At 40.7% G+C, this 18,579-nt stretch overlaps 1 protein-coding gene across 1 annotated transcript in view; it reads right to left on the bottom strand.

Annotated features, from left to right (window-relative positions):
- The window catches only part of Cdh20 (cadherin 20), a 282,518-nt gene extending 264,244 nt beyond the window's left edge, over positions 1-18,274 (bottom strand). Inside the window, 1 exon segment of the mRNA NM_001012748.2 lies at positions 17,893-18,274. The gene's annotated coding sequence lies outside the window, so the exon portion shown is untranslated.
- Positions 18,275-18,579: the final 305 nt, after the last annotated feature.

Genomic DNA, 18,579 nt, shown 5'->3' with positions numbered 1-18,579 from the left:
GAATTGAATAGGATTCCATTTTGAGTTGTATTATAAACACCACAGCCCTTCTTGCAAGTGCACAGATGCTTTGCAAGAGGGATAAAAATAGAATTACAAACTTTCATAAACATTCATAAGCATGTAAGTACCAGAAGAGTAGTAGCTCTGGAAGGCAAATGCCAAACTGTTTTTTAATCTTTTGCTGATTATCACCTGGAATGGTGTGTGGAAAACAGTGTTGCTGAAGAAGGCACTAGGTTCTATCTTCAAAGTAGAAGCTCTCTTCAGCCCCACTCCAGCTCCAAGCTAGCTAGATCCTGAGCTTGCAGGGAGAATAAACTGAAGCATACACGTCAATAGATTTTTATTCTTTTGGAACAGAAAAATAAAGACAGAAACTGTAATTGTATATGTGTTCCTGTGTACATATTCCTGTGTGTAGGTGTGGGTGCGTGTGTAGGTGTGGGTGCGTGTGTAGGTGTGGGTGCATATGCGGGTAGCCTCTATGTTGGTGTCCTCCTCTAATGCTCTTCATCTCATTTTTTGAGACAGAGTTCTGTAGCAGGTCTTTGCTAATTTGTGGGTTCTTGTTTTTCCCACATTCTATCACCCACCCCAAGTTTAACTCCCTATCATTGGATGAGAGGGGGAGAGAAAGAGAGAGAGAGAGAGAGAGAGAGAGAGAGAGAGAGAGGGAGAGAGAGATCCTTGAATCTAATTTTCTTTCTTTCTTTGAGCGTGACTAATAAGTAACTGCAGCCACCCTTCCCCCCTAAAAACAAAGCCAACCACCAACCACCAAGCCTGCCTCTCCAGACTCTAATGTTCATACGCCCTCTGAAATCTTTCCAGAATTCCACACATCTCCAAATTGCAGAACCATGTCTCTGCTAGAGCATAAAGAGAGTCATGGTCAGCTGCTGCAGACAGTCCAAAGCAACCCCACATCCCTACACGTAGGATTAAAACAAAAGTACATTCTTATAATGTTTCTTGTTTTCTGCTTGTTTCTTTGTTTTGAAAGCAAAATTTCAGAATTTTCTCTAGAGGATTTCCTTGATGAACCCGAAGTTTGCCGATGGCTAGAATGGCTGGCCCAGAGATCCTCATGTTTCAGAGTCAAAGTGCTAGGATTCCAGGGGTGAGGCACTTTGTTTGCTTTTTTTATATGGATTCTGAGTGGCTGACCTCAGGCCTTCATAGTGACATAGCGAGTATTTTACCAACTCTGCCATCTCCCCAACCTGGGAAAAAAAAATAGTTCTTAAAATCAGTTTGCTTCTTGAAATATGCAATGAGATAATCATCAAATAGAAGGTAACCCAGTATGACAGTCATGATCAAAAGTCAGAGAAATATATAATGACATAGGAGACACCAACAGGATGACTGTGAGGACTTCCTGGGTTTGTCGTCATGAAAGTTGTGAATCTTGCTTCATGTGCTTTGCAGCTTGGAGACCTTCTCTACCCCAGGTTTTCAGAACTGCATCAAAATGCCAGTGTCAGTCTTTCCTTTACAGACATTTAAATAGGCACCAAGAGTCATGTTTTGCTCATTTACACAACATCAATCTCAGACGGTTTGAACTGTTTGAATGGAGCAGAATCATTTGTGATAGAAAATAGCAGTAATTTTGAAATGATGTATTTTAGGCTTTGGAAGATGTTTTGAGTATTTGCATAAGTAGCCATATGTCTCAAATTCTGGAAATTGCCAACATTTCAAATAAGATCGTGCATCTCAGGGTTGGGGATTTAGCTCAGTTGGTAGAGCGCTTGCCTAGGAAGCGCAAGGCCCTGGGTTCGGTCCTCAGCTCCGAAAAAAAAAAAAAAAAAAACAAGATCGTGCATCTCTGCTGAACAGATGAGGTGGTATACTGTAGTAGTTGACAAGAGATTTTAGCTTCAAACAGGTTCGATTAATAAGGCTAAAATCATTAGCTATGAGCTCCTGAGAAAGTGACTTAACTCCTCTGTGAGTGACTTGCTCTCTTATTCCATAAATGTGTGCATGACTAATGTGTATGTGTGTGAAAGGGCAGAGGCATGTGTGCACTGTGATGGGCGTGTTGTTCATATGAGAAATGGTTTTGTCTTCAAATGGAAAACCTGACATATTCCTGACTGAAAGGGACAAAAGTAGGCATCTTCTAGTATCAGGGACCTATTCATTAAAAAAAGAAAACCCCTTTGTGCTGAACTTCCTTGCAGGCCTGAACCAGGGTTACTGAACAGACAATGCTTGGAAGCATATTTTGTCTCAGCATAATGATGAAGAACATGTGGAGGGGCAGAGGACGTGTCACTTTCTGATTTATTTCAAAAAGGGTCTTCTGTGACCCTTTCTGCCAACTATTACAAGCTAGCTAATCTGAAAATTTGTAAGGACTTTCCTGCCTCCCCTACTATTCTTGAATTGCAGATGCTCACAACTCCATCTGGCTTTATGTGAGTGCTGGGGGTTTAACTAAGGCTTTGGTGTCGGCTCTTTACACACTGAGCTGTCTCCCAAAACTTCATCTAGTTTTTTCTCAAAAATACATGAGATCTAGCTGATGGAGTTCTTTTGCAATGGTTTTCATCATTGAGAGATCCTTATTCTTGGTAGCATCTGGTAAGGCTCTCCATCGTGCTTACTCTATTACACTTATCCTTGTGGGGCAGCACTCTGGTGGCTCTCCATGGAGACCTTCTGGTCAGGCTAGGTGCAAAGGTTTAGGAGAAGGGTAGAGATCTCTGGCAGGGAGGGGGAAGGGCTTCAGCTCCTAGTGCTGCTCCACCTCTGTTTCTGGCAGGACTGAGACAGCAGGGGACTGACCAGTTGGCAAGTGGTGAAGGGGTGCCTCTGGTGATTTCTGGAGAGCAGATCTCTTCCCCAAGTGAAGGTGTTAAAGCTCTTATGACAGAAGCTCTCAGATGATGGAATAATTTCTGCACAGCTTTCATCTTTCTGTATAGTATTCTTAAATACAGGTTTGGGACAGGTCAGGGTCTGGCAGTGGGTACTTCCTATTTCTTGGCTTGAGAGCCTGGGAATACTTCATCTACATATTTGGGGGCGTGGCCCTGCTTCTATGTGACTGATCTGTCTGGAGTCTACATGACTTGTCCTTATGTCCTCACCTGTTGAGGAGGGGCTTGAGGCTTGAGGCGTTGCCCTATGTGACTAATCTGTCTTTAGCCTTTGTAACCTGTGATCACTCCCTCACCTGTGGAGGAGGGGCTTGGGGCATTGCCCTACATGATTGCTCTGTCTCTAAGCTCTCTACATGGAGTTGTCCCGGCTGTAGCTATGTGAAGGGCCTGATCTTCTGGGAGACTGGGAATGCTCTTGCCTTCCCTTTTAAGGTCCACAGAGATTGGACCTATCTCGAACAAAAATCAGGATACCTTTCACAGTCTGCCGCCCTACATATCCCCAATAATTGAATATGTAGACTGGTGAAAATAGTAGATATTGCTTTTCTCAATAAAATTATATAAGTAAATTACAAGCTCACCAATAACTTCTAAGGCAAAAACTATTTGGCCACACCGAGTGCCAGAAAATGACATGGAAATTTCTGGTCCATTCCTCCTGCCAATGCTTGTACCCTTGGAGGCAGTTGCCACTGCTGCTGCTGCCATCACTGCCACCTCTCTACTCTCTAGCTCAGAACAATTCATCATTAGCAAGTTCATCACTGTGCTGAGATAAAATATGCTTCCAAACATTTTTAGTCAGTAATCATGGTTCAGGCCTGCAAGGGCATACAGAATAAATTGGTTTAGTTTTTAAATGAGGAGATCCCTGATACTTGAAGATGCCTATTTTAGCTCTTTACAGTGTGCTGTATGTCAGCTTTTCCATTTGAAGACCTTCAACCTTGTCTCATCAGAACACGTTATAGGACCCTTCCCAGTGGTGGTCATTTCCATATTATGACCCAAGGAGAATGTGAAGAATGGAACGGATCATAGCAAGTGCACCTTGGCCAAAATCAGAGCATAGTAGCTCATCGCTAGAAATATGAAATAAGCAAGTACTTTGTGACTTGATTATGAGAATTCCTTCTGCAGCTGAGTGTGCTTTATGTGCCCCTTCAAGTTCCATGTGGATGCCGTTCGTTTTCTGCACTGGCAGGTGGCTGGGTTCCATTTCATCCTGGTAAGCGTAGCACATGCCTCTTCGATCCTACATCTTTATCTAGTGTATTATCATTCTGGTTTCACAGAAATTGTAACTATGATTGTCATATAATAATGTGCACAAACATGACACCAATTAAAGTGTAATATGTGATAATGTTAGACAGGCGCCTACAACAGGGCATCAAAACACTATACTAAACTAACCATGACTTCATTGATTCATTGAAGAACTATGTATTCCTAGGGACTGGTGATGAAGTTCAATGGTGGTGCTTACATAGAATGCACGGGACTCTGGGTTCTTTCCCACTTTGTGGTTGTGGAAAGATGAAAGTGATAAAACACATGGAGTCCTTGGTTTGCTCCCCAGTACAATACTCAAAAACCAAATAATTTACTCTGTAGCATTAGTGAGGCAGAGGCAGGAGGATTGTGAGTTTCAGGCTAGACTAGGCTAACCTATAACATACTGACACTCTGGTTAAAAAATGTTAGAACAGGAAACGTGAGGTGGTGTCAGCAGCATGAACATACATGGTCCTGGGTTCCATCACTAGCATGGAGAAAAAAGTTTTTCAGCATTTTGGCAGACATCACCCTCAGGAACACAAAGGTGTTCTCCTAGAAGTTTCTAATAGATCATCTACTAATTAGTTTGAAGAAAACTGTGTTTCAGTTTTCAACCATTTTCCAGTCAATTTGGGACTCCATGAGCTTATTCAGGAGAAACCTGGTCTTAATGAAGGTAGGTTGACAATTATTTTTCTCCAAAGAATTATCTAATCATTTTACAAACATATAATATGTCTAGTATAGTTACAAAAATATTTAGGATTTGAAAATTGGGTATTGTCACTCTCAAATTGAAAACTTTATATCTTTAATATGCAAGCATGGAATAGCTCTCAACTAGTATAGTTTTGACCATTGGGAACATTTTTGGCAATGATTGTGGGCAGTTGATTATCCCAAATGGTATGGCATTATTATCATGTAGATAGGGACACTGATACATGGTCTTTAGTGAAAAGGTTTCTCTACGAGAAAATTAGTGTGGTGAAATGTGAGCAGCCATGGGGCTTTGAGAACCATTACTAGAAGGAGGCAGTGCAACTGAGTAGTTTGATGATATTGGGTCTTGGGTCTTGTTTTGGAAACATGCCTACATTGCACAGTCTCTTGTGCCTTTGTTTCGACATGTGTAGTATGATAGTAATATACAGAAGACTCTCAACATAGCATTTCAACCAGAAGTAATATACTTATTAGGTGATCATTGTTATTGTTGTATTTTCTTTCTTGCTTGATGTCATACATTTTAGTTTGACATGAGTGAATATTTAGAAGTACCATAGTACATTACATTTTTTTGTGTGTTTAAAGAAACAACCCTGTGCAGTTTGTTTGTTTAATGTTAGCTAGCTCCAGAAATGACACGATGTCCTCTGTCCTTTATACTTAGCTTCCTGAAATTGTCCACCAAGATGAGTGGCTGAACTTCCAAATGGATTAATTTTTAAATGACTACTCAAGGTTTTTATTTCCAAAAATGAGTATGACTCACATTTTTAGACTAAAATAGATGTTTCCACTATCCTATAATTGAGAGTGCAGGCTAAGGTATAGGTAATGCAACTGAAACACTTCAAAACTAACGTCAACTGAGATGTATTTGGTCACACGATGTAAAGTGTTTCACACAGAATTTGGTAAACATGACAATGCTATAATGTTACTTAATCTTTAGTTATGAATATTCTTGAGAAATATTGCTTTTTTTAGAAATTATATCCAAAGATGTTCACTCTTATTTAGTTATCCCCAAAGTCTACATGACTCAGACTGTTAACTACTTGCTTTCAGTGATGTAATGATGATGATTGTGCAAATATGTATGCCAAGTAAAGCCTCTACTGTGTCAACTCAAGGAGTTTGCAAAGGAGAAAGCTCAGAAATGATATTGCATTAGAATTTGATGTGTTACGGCAATGGGCCAAATGTTTATGAACTTTGGAATTCCCAGGCTGAAATTTCATCTTCCTCTGTGTGATGGTATACAGAGTAAATGTCTTGGGTGGTAACTGGATCACAAATGTGAGACTCTTCTGAATGGAATTCGTTTTTTTATAAGAATATCTGGAAAGTACTTTTTTCAGTAGTGGTGGAATACAAGAAAAAAAAAGAGAGTAGTCTGCAGCCTTTAGCAGAATCCAACATGCCAGCATCCTGATGTGTTTACGTCTATAAAAACTAAATTTCTGTTGTCTATTAGTCACCCAACCTTCAATGCTCTGATACAATATGTAAAAAGTCAAAAATATAAGAGAATATAGAAGTTTGTACATGGAATGAACACAAATTTTTGTAACATCCATCAGTTTTACTTAAAGGCAATGAAGTATCACAGGGTATGTCTGCGCATTCTAGGGTAGGATCCACATACAGAAGTTGGGCAACATAAACAAGTGGCTTAGCACTTTGTGGACTTTTTGTTTCATTCAATTTTATTTGGACGTATTTTTGTCTTGGTAGTTTTTGTTATTTATTTTGATTTCCTCTTTTGTTTGGATTTTGAGAAAAGTTTGAACATGAAGTTCCATGGGTAGGAGAGTGAAGAGATAAGAAGAGATGGAGGAGGAGAAAACACAATCAAAAAAAGGTATTGTATGAATCCTTAGCCAGACTAACCAGAGGGCACAGAGAATGTATCTAAATTAACAAAATCAAAACTGAAAAGGGAGACATAACAATAGAATCTGAGGAAATTCAAAAATACATCCGATCCTACTACAGAAGCATATATTCAAAAAAAAAAAACTGGAAAATCTGGAGGAAATGGACACTTTTCAAGACAAATACCAGGTACCAAAGAAAAATCAGGAACAGATAAACCATCCAAACAACCCCATAACTCCTAAAGAAATAGAAGCAGTTATTTAAAGTCTCCCAAACAACAACAACAACAACAACAACAACAACAACAACAACAACAACAAAAACCCAAAAACCCAGGACTAGATGGGTTCAGAACAGAAATCTATCAGACCTTCATAGAAGACCTCATACCAATATTGTTCAAACTTGTCCATAAAATAGAAATGGACAGAGCACTACCAAATTTCTTCTATGAAACCACAATTACGCTTATACCAAAACCACACAAAGATCCAACAAAGAAAGAGAACTTCATACCAATTTCCTTTATGAATATCAATGCAAAAATACTCAATACAATTCTTGTACTCTTAATCCAAGAGCACATCAAAACAATCATCCATCATGATCAAGTAGGCTTCATCCCAGGGATGGAAGATGGCTCAATATATGGAAATCCATCAACATAATCCACCATATAAACAAACTCAAAGGAAAAAACCTAATAATCATTTCATTAGATTCTGAAAAGCATTTGAAAAAATTCAACACTCCTTCATGATAAAAGTCCTTGAAAGATCTGGAGTTCAAGGCCCATACCTAAACATAGTAAAAGCAATATACAGCAAACTAGTAGTCAACATTAAACTAAATGGAGAGAAACTTGTTTAGTCCCACTAAAATCAGGGACTAGACAAGGCTGCCCACTCTCTCCCTACTTATTTAATATAGTACTCGAAGTCCTAGCCAGACCAATCAGACAACAAAAGGAGGTCAGAGGGATACAGATTGGAAAGGAAGAAGTCAAAATGTCACTATGATAGTACACTTAACTGACTCCAAAAGTTCCATCAGAGAACTACTAAGCCCAATAAACAACTTCAGCAAAGTGGCTGGGTATAAAATTAACTAAAAAAATCAGTAGCCTTCTCCTCAAAGGATAAACAGGCTGATAAAGAAGTTAGGGAAATGACACCCTTCACAATAGTCCCAAATAATATAAAATACCTCGGTGTGACTTTAACCAAGCAAGTGAAAGATCTGTATGACCAGAACTTCAAGTGTCTAAAGAAAAAAAATTGAACAAGATCTCAGAAGATGGAAAAAAATCCCATGCTTATGAATTGGAAGTATTAATATAGTAAAAATGGCCATTTTGTCAAAAGCAATCTATAGATTCAATGCAATCCCCATCAAAAATCCAATTCAATTCTTCATAGACTTACAAAGAGCAATTTGTAAATTCATTTGGAATAATAAAAAACCCAGGATAGCAAAAACTATACTCAACCATAATAGAACTTCCTGGGGAATCACCATCCTGGACCTCAAGCAGTACTACAAAATAGTAGTGCTAAAAACTGTATGGTATTGGTACAGAGACAGGCAGGTAGATCAGTGGAACAGAATTGAAGACCCATAAATGGACCCACACACCTATGGTCACTTGGTCTTTGCAAAGTAGCCAAAACCATCCAATGGAAATAAGTTAGCATTTTCAACATGTGGTGCTGGTTCAACTGGAAGGTCAGCATGTAGAAGAATGCAAATAGATCCATTCTTATTGCCCTGTATAAAGCTTAAGTCCAAGTGGATCAAGGACCTCCACTCTGTATCTGAACCAGATACACTCTAACTAATAGAAGAAATAGTGGGGACAAGTCTCCAACACTGGGGAAAATTTCCTGAACAAAACACCAATGGCTTATGCTCTAAGATCAAGAATGTACAAATGGGACATCATAAAACTGCAAAGCTTCTGTAAGGCAAAGGAGACTGTCATTAGGACAATATGGCAACCAACAGATTGGGAAAAGATCTTTAAAATCCTACATCTGATAGAGGGCTAATATCCAAAAAATAGAAAGAACTCAAGAAGTTAGACTCCAGAGAGCCAAATCACCCTGTTAAAAATGGGGTAAAGAGCTAAACACAGAATTCACAGCTGAGGAATATTGAATGGCTGGGAAGTACCTAAAGAAAACTCAACATCCATCAGGGAAATGCAAATCAAAAGAACCCTGAGATTCCACCTCACACCTGTCATAATAGCTAAGATCAAAAACTCAAGTGATAACAGAAGCTGGCCAGGACGTGGAGAAAGAAGAACACTCCTCTATGGTTGTGTGCTCAACAATGCTCATAGCAGCCTTACTTATAATAGCCAGAAGCTGTGAGGAACCCAGATGCCCTTCAACAGAGGAATGGATACAGAAAATGTAGTAAATCTACACAATGGAGTACTACTCAGCTATCAAAAACAATGACTTCATGAAATACATGGATAAATGGATTGACCTAGAAAATATCATCCTAAGTGAGATAACCCAATCACAGAAAAACACACATGGTATGCACTCACTGATAAGTGGATATTAGCCCAAAAGCTCAAATGGCCCAAGATACAGTCCACAGACCACAGGAAGCTCAAGAAGAAGGATGGCCAAAATATGGATGTTTCACTCCTTCTTAAAAAGGAGAACAAAAATATTCATAGGAAGGGTTATGGATGCAAAGTTTGGAGCAGAGACTGAAGGAACAGCCATTCAGAGCCTGCCCCACATGTGCCATACACACACACACACACACACACACACACACACACACACACACACACACACACACACACACAGCCACCAAGACTAGATGAGATTGATAAAGCTAAAAAGTGCATCCTGACAGGAATCGGATATAGATTTCTCCTGAAAGAAACAGTCAAGGCATGTCAAATATAGAGGAAAATTCTAGCAGCAAACCATTGAACTGAGAAAGGGACCCCTATTGGAGGTATTAGAGAAAGGATTGAAAGAGCCGAAGCGGCTTGCAACCCCATAAGAACAACAATGCCAACCAACCAGAGTTGGGACTAAACCACTACCCAAAGACTATACATGGACAGACCCATGGTTCCAGATGCATATGTAGCAGAGGATGGCCTTGTTAGGCAATAATGGAAGGAGAAGCCCTTGGTTCTGCCAAAGTAGGACCCCCAATGTAGGGGAATGTCAGAGTGTGGGACAGGGGGGTAGATGGGGAAGCGAACACCCTTATAGAAGAACAGGAGGAGGATGTGATAGGGGGCTTATGTAGGAAAAACACGGAAAGGGAATAACATTTAAAATGTAAATTTAAAAAATCCAATAAAAAACAAGATATTGTATGAGAAATTTTAATTAAATAAAAACATTTTACAAATCTAGATAAAGTTTATTTTATGTGAAATTCATTTAACCAATTTCTTAGAAAATTATTGAATGATATTATATCTGTTGGTTTATAAACAAATTATGATTAACAAATACATACAGGTTGGCTCTTTTTTTTTTTTTTTGGTTCTTTTTTTCAGAGCTGGGGACAGAACTCAGGGCCTTGCGCTTCCTAGGCAAGCGCTCTACCACTGAGCTAAATCCCTAACCCCACAGGTTGGCTCTTTACTTAGATTGGACAAATATTTGCTAAACATTGACTTCATCAAATGAAGTAATCATGGATGATATAAGATGCACTGCTTTTTTAGGGTAGTATAATACTAATTTTATTCATATATCTTAAAACAAATTTATCTAATACATTTAGGAATAGGCACACTTGAAATTTCTACTCAATAAATTATGTTTTCCATTTTATAAGCTATCTTTTAAACTACTGGTAGAAAATGGAAATCAGAATTTGATTTGCCCAAAGTTGTCAAGCAGAGAGTAAGGAAGCTGTACTTGACTTATTTTCTGTGCAACTTTAACCACAACCTAGTAAACAATCTTCTCAGGGAACAAGATGTAATTGGATCGTCATGGTAATTCTGTCCAGCCTTTCTCATGACTTCTTTATCCCAATTATATCAACATATTATACTATGTACTGCTCTCTGGAAAATACTAAGACCAACATATTCATACAACATTTAAATGAGGGCAGACCTTTAACACATGGGATAAAATTTACTTACAGATGTTTTAGTTCCTCTGAAGCATCTGATTTTCAACCTTAGAGTGGAAGAATAAAGTATCTTATCTTATGTAAGGCAGTGCTAGAGCAGGTGTGTAGAAGAGTGTTGGTCACAGGTTTACCATGTGAGTGCCAAGCCTTGAGTTTCTCTGGTTCTTCCAGATGTTTTAAGCAGGGCTACAGTTTTATAGTTGAGCCTGACATTTGGCCATGTGTCAGAAAAACATGTGTGCCCATTGGTTTTAGCCCTTGTCATGGAAAAGGTACTTGCTTTATTAATTACCCCATAATTAATTGATACAAGAAACCATACAGATACTTAGTAATCATTGGTCTAATTAGGATTCAGTGCTTAAAACATAGGTGCCAGACAACTGAAAAACCATCAAACGATAGTATCTCCTTTATTACAGAGAGATACTGCACATTTTGGGTAGCTTATGTGAGTGCAATTACGTTCAGTATTTGAGTAAACATTTAAAAATATAAAAATATTTAACTTCAAGATTTCCTACTCTCTTATCTACTCCATGTTCACTATAGAACATTAGCGATGATTATGACAATTGGGAACATCTTGCTTGTTTAAAAATAACCAAGACCATTAGGGAATTTAGGTTTAAGTAAAGTAAATACATATAACTTGAACATGCTATTGATTTAATTTTCCTTACATTATAGAAAATTATCAAAACTAAAAATCTGCACATAAAGGAAAGCATCACTGGAATGAAAGGGCAGGGTGGGGATCTTAAACCACATATCAGACTGGGGTTAGTGACCAAGAATTATGAAGAACTCAAGCAACCTAATGTGAAGACATAGGACTGAAATAATCTTTCTAAAGGAGGAAATAAAAAGAGCCAACGAGTACGTCAAAGGCTTAAAGGATGTTTAACATCTCTAATCACCAGAGAAATGATTATCAAAATATTACACCACTTCAGCCCTGCTATTATAAATTTCTGAAAATTACAAGGTAAGGCATGTTCATGAGGGTGTGGAGAAGAGGGAATCCTTGTACATCATTGTCAGTAGTGTAGAGTGAAATACACATCATGCAAAAGAGCATGGAACTTCCTAAAGAAGCCAGATGGGGACACTGTATGTTCCTGACTCTTCTGAGAGAATACCAAGAGAAACAAGCTCATCACCTTGCAATGGCCGTTTCACATTCATGTTTACTGACACACCAGTCACATCAGTCAATGTACAAATGCAGTTCAGGCATAGCTACAGAGTGAGCGAACTGGCACATGCATATGAAGATGTATTCCTCAACTATATTTGCAGGGACATGAACATTCAGCAGAGTGAAATACACTATCCAGAGAAAGAATAACATTGCATGACCTCATTTATATAATTGTCTCAATGGAGAAGGAGAGAGATGTGGAAAGAAAATAAAATCATCATTCACCAGGGGCAAGGCTTGGAGTAAGGGCAGATGGAGAGCAAAAGATAGAAATGTGGAAGCGAAATGAGTTCAAAGTTGAACGTTAGTTTAGAGCATCACAGTGTAGCATGCCTTTGTCCAATCGGTAGATGGTGACTGCTCTTTCATAGGAAGATGGACAACTGTGTGGGGTGACTGGGATGTTCATTATGTTTCTCCAAAGTAAGGATGATACTCTTTTATGCACATTATAATGTCTTACTGTATACCTTAAATATAATTTAGCTCTTTAAGTTTCCTAAAAAATAATGAGGGCTAGGAGTGTAGCTCAGAAGAACAGTACTTGAGTAGTATCCGGACACCTTACAGAGGATAAAACCTTTGTTAAAATTAAAAACAATAAGCCATCATATATTTATTAAGAGTATACTACAAGTAAAATTCTAGTTAGGAGCTATAAAGGAAGCCAGGAACTAAAACTATAATTTCTTTTATAAGAGATGTCTCTTTTTTTCTTAAAAGATAACTACATTCCCCAGAATATGCTCTAAACTCAGATTGCCAAACTGTCCTAAAAATTGTAAACCAAACCAAACCCAAAGGCCCCAAAAAATCATTTCAGGAATTCCAAGTATGTTTTATAACATGTCAGGTACCTATGAAGATCAGAAGGTCAGTTTCTGAAGAAGTTCAGTCTCACTTTCAACTGTGTGGAACCAGGGCATCAAACTTAGAGCATCAAGCTTGGCAGCAAGCACCTTTACCCACCAGCCTTCTTGCCACGCCTGTGTATATTGTTGGCCTCAGTATAGTTGCAGGGGACTTTACCTGACCAGTGCTTATGTTTCTAGAAGAAGTGAATGATATTATAGAAGCTTTATTTGTTTTAAAAAGCAGTCAAGGCTCGTAGCTTTACTGAGCATTGATAAACCTCCAAACACAATGCTCTCTGATTTATGAGCTCTGAAATGCTAAGACATCCTTTGAAGTGAGTTGGGACTTTTTTATTTTGTGTTGTACTTGAGTAATGCTTTAAGTAGAGTGTTCCCAGGGTTCTAAAATTGTCAGTCCATGTGTAATTAGGAGTGTTCTCATCTAGACCATCTCTGTTAGCAAGAGATGGTGGATTATTCTGGAAAACTACTCAGCAAGCCATGAATAGCAATTAAATGTGAAAAGACTAAATTCCTCTTTAAAATGGGTTGTTGCCATAACTTAATGTGGCAATGTGACTTTCTATTTTTAATTGCTATAGAAAGTGCATTTCGTGAAATAGATTTTTTTTCTGCTGAGAGCTAGATAGTTCTATATTTTGAGCCATTTACATTTTGTAACATCTAGCAAGTGTTCTGCCTGTTTGATACCTTTTGATTCATGGTGGATAAAAACCCTAAAGGTTAGTAAAGATACTGTCATCCTTCTTAAACAAAGAGACAAGATGAATATCTAAGATAAATTGAGTATTTCTCTCCACAAAACTGCATGACCTTATCTTACTTCATTATGCTGTCTCTACAACAGTGCTTTTTATTCCCAGAACAATTATACTTAACACTGACACTTAAAGATAGTCCTTTTTCAATTCAAACAGAAGCAACCTCGATCCATATCCTCTGCCAATATTAGGATTGCAGGAGTTTGCTCTCTGATGAATGCACGTGTCTCCACTTGCCTGTCTTGGGCACTAAGGGTCTCCTGCCATCTGTGGTCCCCACTTCTGTCTATTATGCCTCTAATAACTAGAATTGCTCAGTTGCTTAAACGGTGTTGGTCATTCAAAATGCATTTTCTTTTGCCTCTAAATTGCAGATGTAAATAGAGAGGAGGGTATATGTTTGATGTAATGTATAGCATTAGTCATTGTGTGCAAAATCCACTTCAAAGGAGAAAATTAATAAATGTCAAGAATGGAGAAATTTCTCCTTGAACTTTAAATTCCTGTGAAAAGTGCTGAAGAATGGCCAGAGTCTGGTAACATTTTTATATATTTTGATGGAGTTGACAATGAAAGTAAAGCCTAATATTTTCTAATTAATATTGAACATATCGAACACATTCCTAATATAGCGTCATATGCTGGCTTTAAGACGTTAAAAATCTTGTCCCCAGTCAAAACAGAGTAAAAGGGGGACAGAGTGATGTCTCAGCTCTCCACTCTCTCCACCCCAACCAGCACTAAGTGCCACCATGAAGTGAGAGAAGGGCAGATGAAGGTAGTAAATGCCGCTTTCTTATGTCCCCAGTTGCTCTTACTTCTGTTGCTTTGCAGCTCTGATTGCGGCACTGCAGGTTAGAATGAACAGTTAGCTGTAATTATTCCAGTCACACCACCCCACAATGAAATCTTTATCCCGTGTTTACAGCCGTCTTTGGCAGAGGCTGTCTTGCTGTCTCTAAACTAAGAAGAACCACCCTTTGGCTCCTCTCGGCATCAGCTGCCTGAGTTTCAGGCTGGGATCCCAATAATCAGACTTCTTTTTCTTCCAAAGTGGACTTCTTCTTTTTTTACGGGTGAAAAGACCTATTCTCATCACCCCCCATATATCCTGGCTGATTTATGCCCTAGCCACAGCAGCTCTTCCTTCCGTGTCTCTCTCTGTACATTTTCCTTCCTTCCTAGACTGCTACTAGACAAACCACACTTGAAGTTCAAGATTGTACAAATAAGTGCATAAAATGCTAATGTAAACAATTCTCAATACTATGAGGGGAAACATATAAGACCTGGTAGATGGGTAGAGAGAAATCAGATTTTCTTTTTTCATTTTTAAACTCCTAATCTTCTAGCTCAAAGGCTTTTCTATAGCCTTGTCACCAGAAGACATCAGTGTTTCTCAGTGGCTCTCTTGATGAGGTCCAGCTATTTATTTAAATTCATCAACAGCTGTAGACTGGAAATTCCAGAGCGAGAGGAAAATTGAGAATCAAACCAGGGTCTGAAAGCAGACTTCTGAGTCCTCTGGGACTGTTCCAGTCTTTAAGCAAAAAAGAAGTCCTTCCAAGGCAAAAGTCAGAAGCAGGCACTACCATCATTTAAAGTGATGTTCTCAACTTTCCTAATGCTGCAACCCTTTAACACAACTGCTTATATTGTGGTGATCACAATAATGAAGTTAATTTTGTTGTTACTTCAGAACTATAATTATAAATATCTGTGTTTTCCCATGGTCTTAGGCGACCCATGTGAAAGGATCACCTGACCCCAGAAAGATTGCAAACCACAGGTTGAGAATCCCTGATTTGAAGTTTCCTAACAGAGGTAGCAAAAGGACCCATTTGATGCAGTGAATCAGAGAACATAGGAAAACCACTGCTGGGTCCACTCATCATTCTAAAACACTCAACTTCTTTGCACCTTACCTCCAGTCTTGAAACCCTAATTGACATTCCTCTAACAATCCTCAATCTCTCCTCTCAAACCGCAGCACTTATAACAGTCATAGGACCTCTCTGATGACAACTGGGTCATAAAATTTTACAGAGCAGAAAGGTAGGAGGGGAGTGGTTCAGTAGTACAAACATTGATTAAATTCCCCAGCAACTCTCCCCAAATTAAAGATACTTTTTCCTACCAGTATGCACAAGAATGTCAAGAATGCTAAGTCATTTTTATGATTGTACTTCGCTTTTCCATTTTAATGCCACTCTGCCACATGGCACACATGCTAAAAATGTACCTCCTTAACCTGCGCGGTAGCAAACTTTTCACAGAACATTAAGACTGCATGTTTTATAGACTGTCCTTTCTCAGTGTGCTCAAAGCACTTTTTAAAATACAAAATTAGACCATCTTGTGAGTAGAGTCCCATTAGAAAGGCTTTGGCAAAGGGAAATCAGAAGCACAGGAAAGGTCACCCCAAAGTCAGCGGCCACAGAGCAGCTGACTCTAGGAGCTCGATTCCAGGTTATCTATGTCCTACTTGCACGACATTTGTCTTTCTTCTCTGGCAGAAAAGGATGTGGGCAGCACAGAAGCCTCATCTCCTGCACTCAGTAACTGCCAGGACGTCCACACTCCTGCCTTATTTTCTGCTTCATCAGCAGGGCCAAGCCTGTGCCCTGGAACAGATCTAATCGAGGGCTAAGCCAAGAGGGTAAAAACCAACCTCAGGTGTCCTTGAGGCTTCCCCTAAGTCTAAAGGGAAGGTTGCCCATGCGAGGGAGCACACGCAAAAGGCTCTAAGTGTTCTGCAACTGCGAGCAAGTGAGGAGTCCAGGCAGCAGACTTGCACAGGGAGGGAAAGCTGGGTCAAGTGTGGAGTCCAGGGTGGCTCTGCCTCCACCTTGAGAAGAGACAGGAAGGTGAGTGGATAGGGAATCAGTGCCTTGCACCATTGTAAAGACTTTCTCTTGTTTGTGCTGTTCTCAGTTAGATTCAGTCCTCAGCAGGGTCCCTGATATCACAATTCTGGAGCATTTGTTTTCTTTTGATGGAGACAAATCAGAGACTAGAGGAGGTCTGGTTACATTATGCGAGGGATAGCTGCTTAAGACTCCATTTCTCAATTTCCGTACTATTATCAACGTCCCCAACCCAAATCCTTCCTGAAGTCCAAGTATGTAAAAACAACGTTACTAATACTCGTTTTGATTCCACAGTAAACTCCGAATCTATGCAGCAATTAACTCTACTGTTCTCTGATGCCAGGGTTCCAGCCCCACTCCTGCCTCTGTACATAGGTAGGCTAAGCCGGGAAATAACTAAAGGACTCCGGTGTCCCCTTGAAGTTGTCCCCCCTCCCCCCATATTCAGCTGCCACAGCTTGGAGGCCAGCTTACAGTCCGTCTTAATTGCTAAGGACAGGCTGGGACGTGATGGAAGCGTTTTCTTTGTATATGTGAACGTTTCACCTTATCTGACTCCTTTTACTCGCCCGTCACCTTCGGGCTTTGTCCAAACACCACCACCAAGACCAGAAGAGCTCAAACCACCCGCGCACAATTCAGAGCTTTCCCAGGGATTGCTAGGATTGTGAGACAGGAAATCCGGAGAGTTGGTGATGTCTGGCAGGTGGCAGGGACGAGAGTTACCACCACACCACATTCTCCTCCTACCGCTGAGCTTTGTTGCGGGGGCGCCTCGCATCCCAGAGTCAGGACCGATCTGTGCGTGCCTGGGATCCTCTGCTCAGAGCACAACTACCTCGTTGGGGACTCGGGCATCCTCTCACTTGGCAGTATGGAGGAGATGCTGCTGACCACAAGGGAAGCGAAGGGCTCAAGTCAAGCTCCCTGGCACCCCGCGCTCCCCATGTCACCATCACCCAGGCAAGCACATCCCAGTGCGCAGCACCCTCCACCTGCCTGGCTGTCCCACTGCGTAGCAGCTTTCCCACACCTAGCGCAATCCACTAGCAGAGGACATCCCTTCCTGCACCCCCCTCCCCGAAAAAGTCCCAGGAAGTGGAACCCTGGTCAGCAGGGAGGTCCCCTAGGTAGCGGAGAGTTGGGGGGAAGGCACTACGTAGAGCTGGACCGCGCATAGTGCACCTGTCTTTCCCAGAGTGACCTCTGGTGCCTGGGGACAGAGGCAGGAGGACCGACCTGAGCCCTCAGCTTTACCTGGCACAGCCGGCGACTCTCCGGAGATGTTGAGACTCCGCCGTGGCGGGTGTCCAGCTCACATCGCTGCCTTCCTCATTGGGCGAACGGGTGTCCCGCCGAGTCCCTTCGCTTCAGCTCGCCTCTCTGCCCCCGCCCCACCCCCCTTCCCCCCAAGTCAAAAGTGTCACAGCTCTACAGCCTTCGGATGTTTCCAAAGTCTCCGCGTGATCACTGTGAGTTAAGAGCTGATGACAAGAGCAGCAAATCCGCTGATGCCAGCGGCGCCCCCAGCTCTCTGCCAGGAGGGTGAAAAGAGCTGCCCGGTCCTCCTGGTCACCGTCCTCTAAGACCGGCGCGCGGTCCGCTTCTTCCCCTCCCTCGCGCTTTTCCAAGCCCGAGTGGCTGCCTCCTGCCTGTACCGCGGGTCCTGGTTCCCCTGCTCATGAATATTCTGACAGAGGCTAATGCTGTTGAAGTAAATTGAATTAGCCAATTGGTGCCAGGAATGTGCGCTCCTTCCTTCTGAGGAGCTGTCTGGAACCCCACCAGAAGAAAGCAATTAAAGTCCCGGTTGGCACCCCGTGGTTTAGACCAGAGAGGGGCAAAATGGGTTAATTCTTTAAATGCAGTTTAAAAACCGCATTTAAATGTTTAAACTCCTTTATTGGCTGGGGGAGTTAGAAAGTGCTAACCCAGAGAGGGATG

This window comes from Rattus norvegicus, chromosome 13 (genome assembly GCF_021556685.1).
Source record: "Rattus norvegicus strain SHRSP/BbbUtx chromosome 13, alternate assembly SHRSP_T2T, whole genome shotgun sequence".
Classification (NCBI taxonomy): Eukaryota; Metazoa; Chordata; class Mammalia; order Rodentia; family Muridae; genus Rattus; species Rattus norvegicus.
Note: the sequence above shows the minus strand (reverse complement) of the source record. Positions and strands in the feature narration are given on the sequence as shown.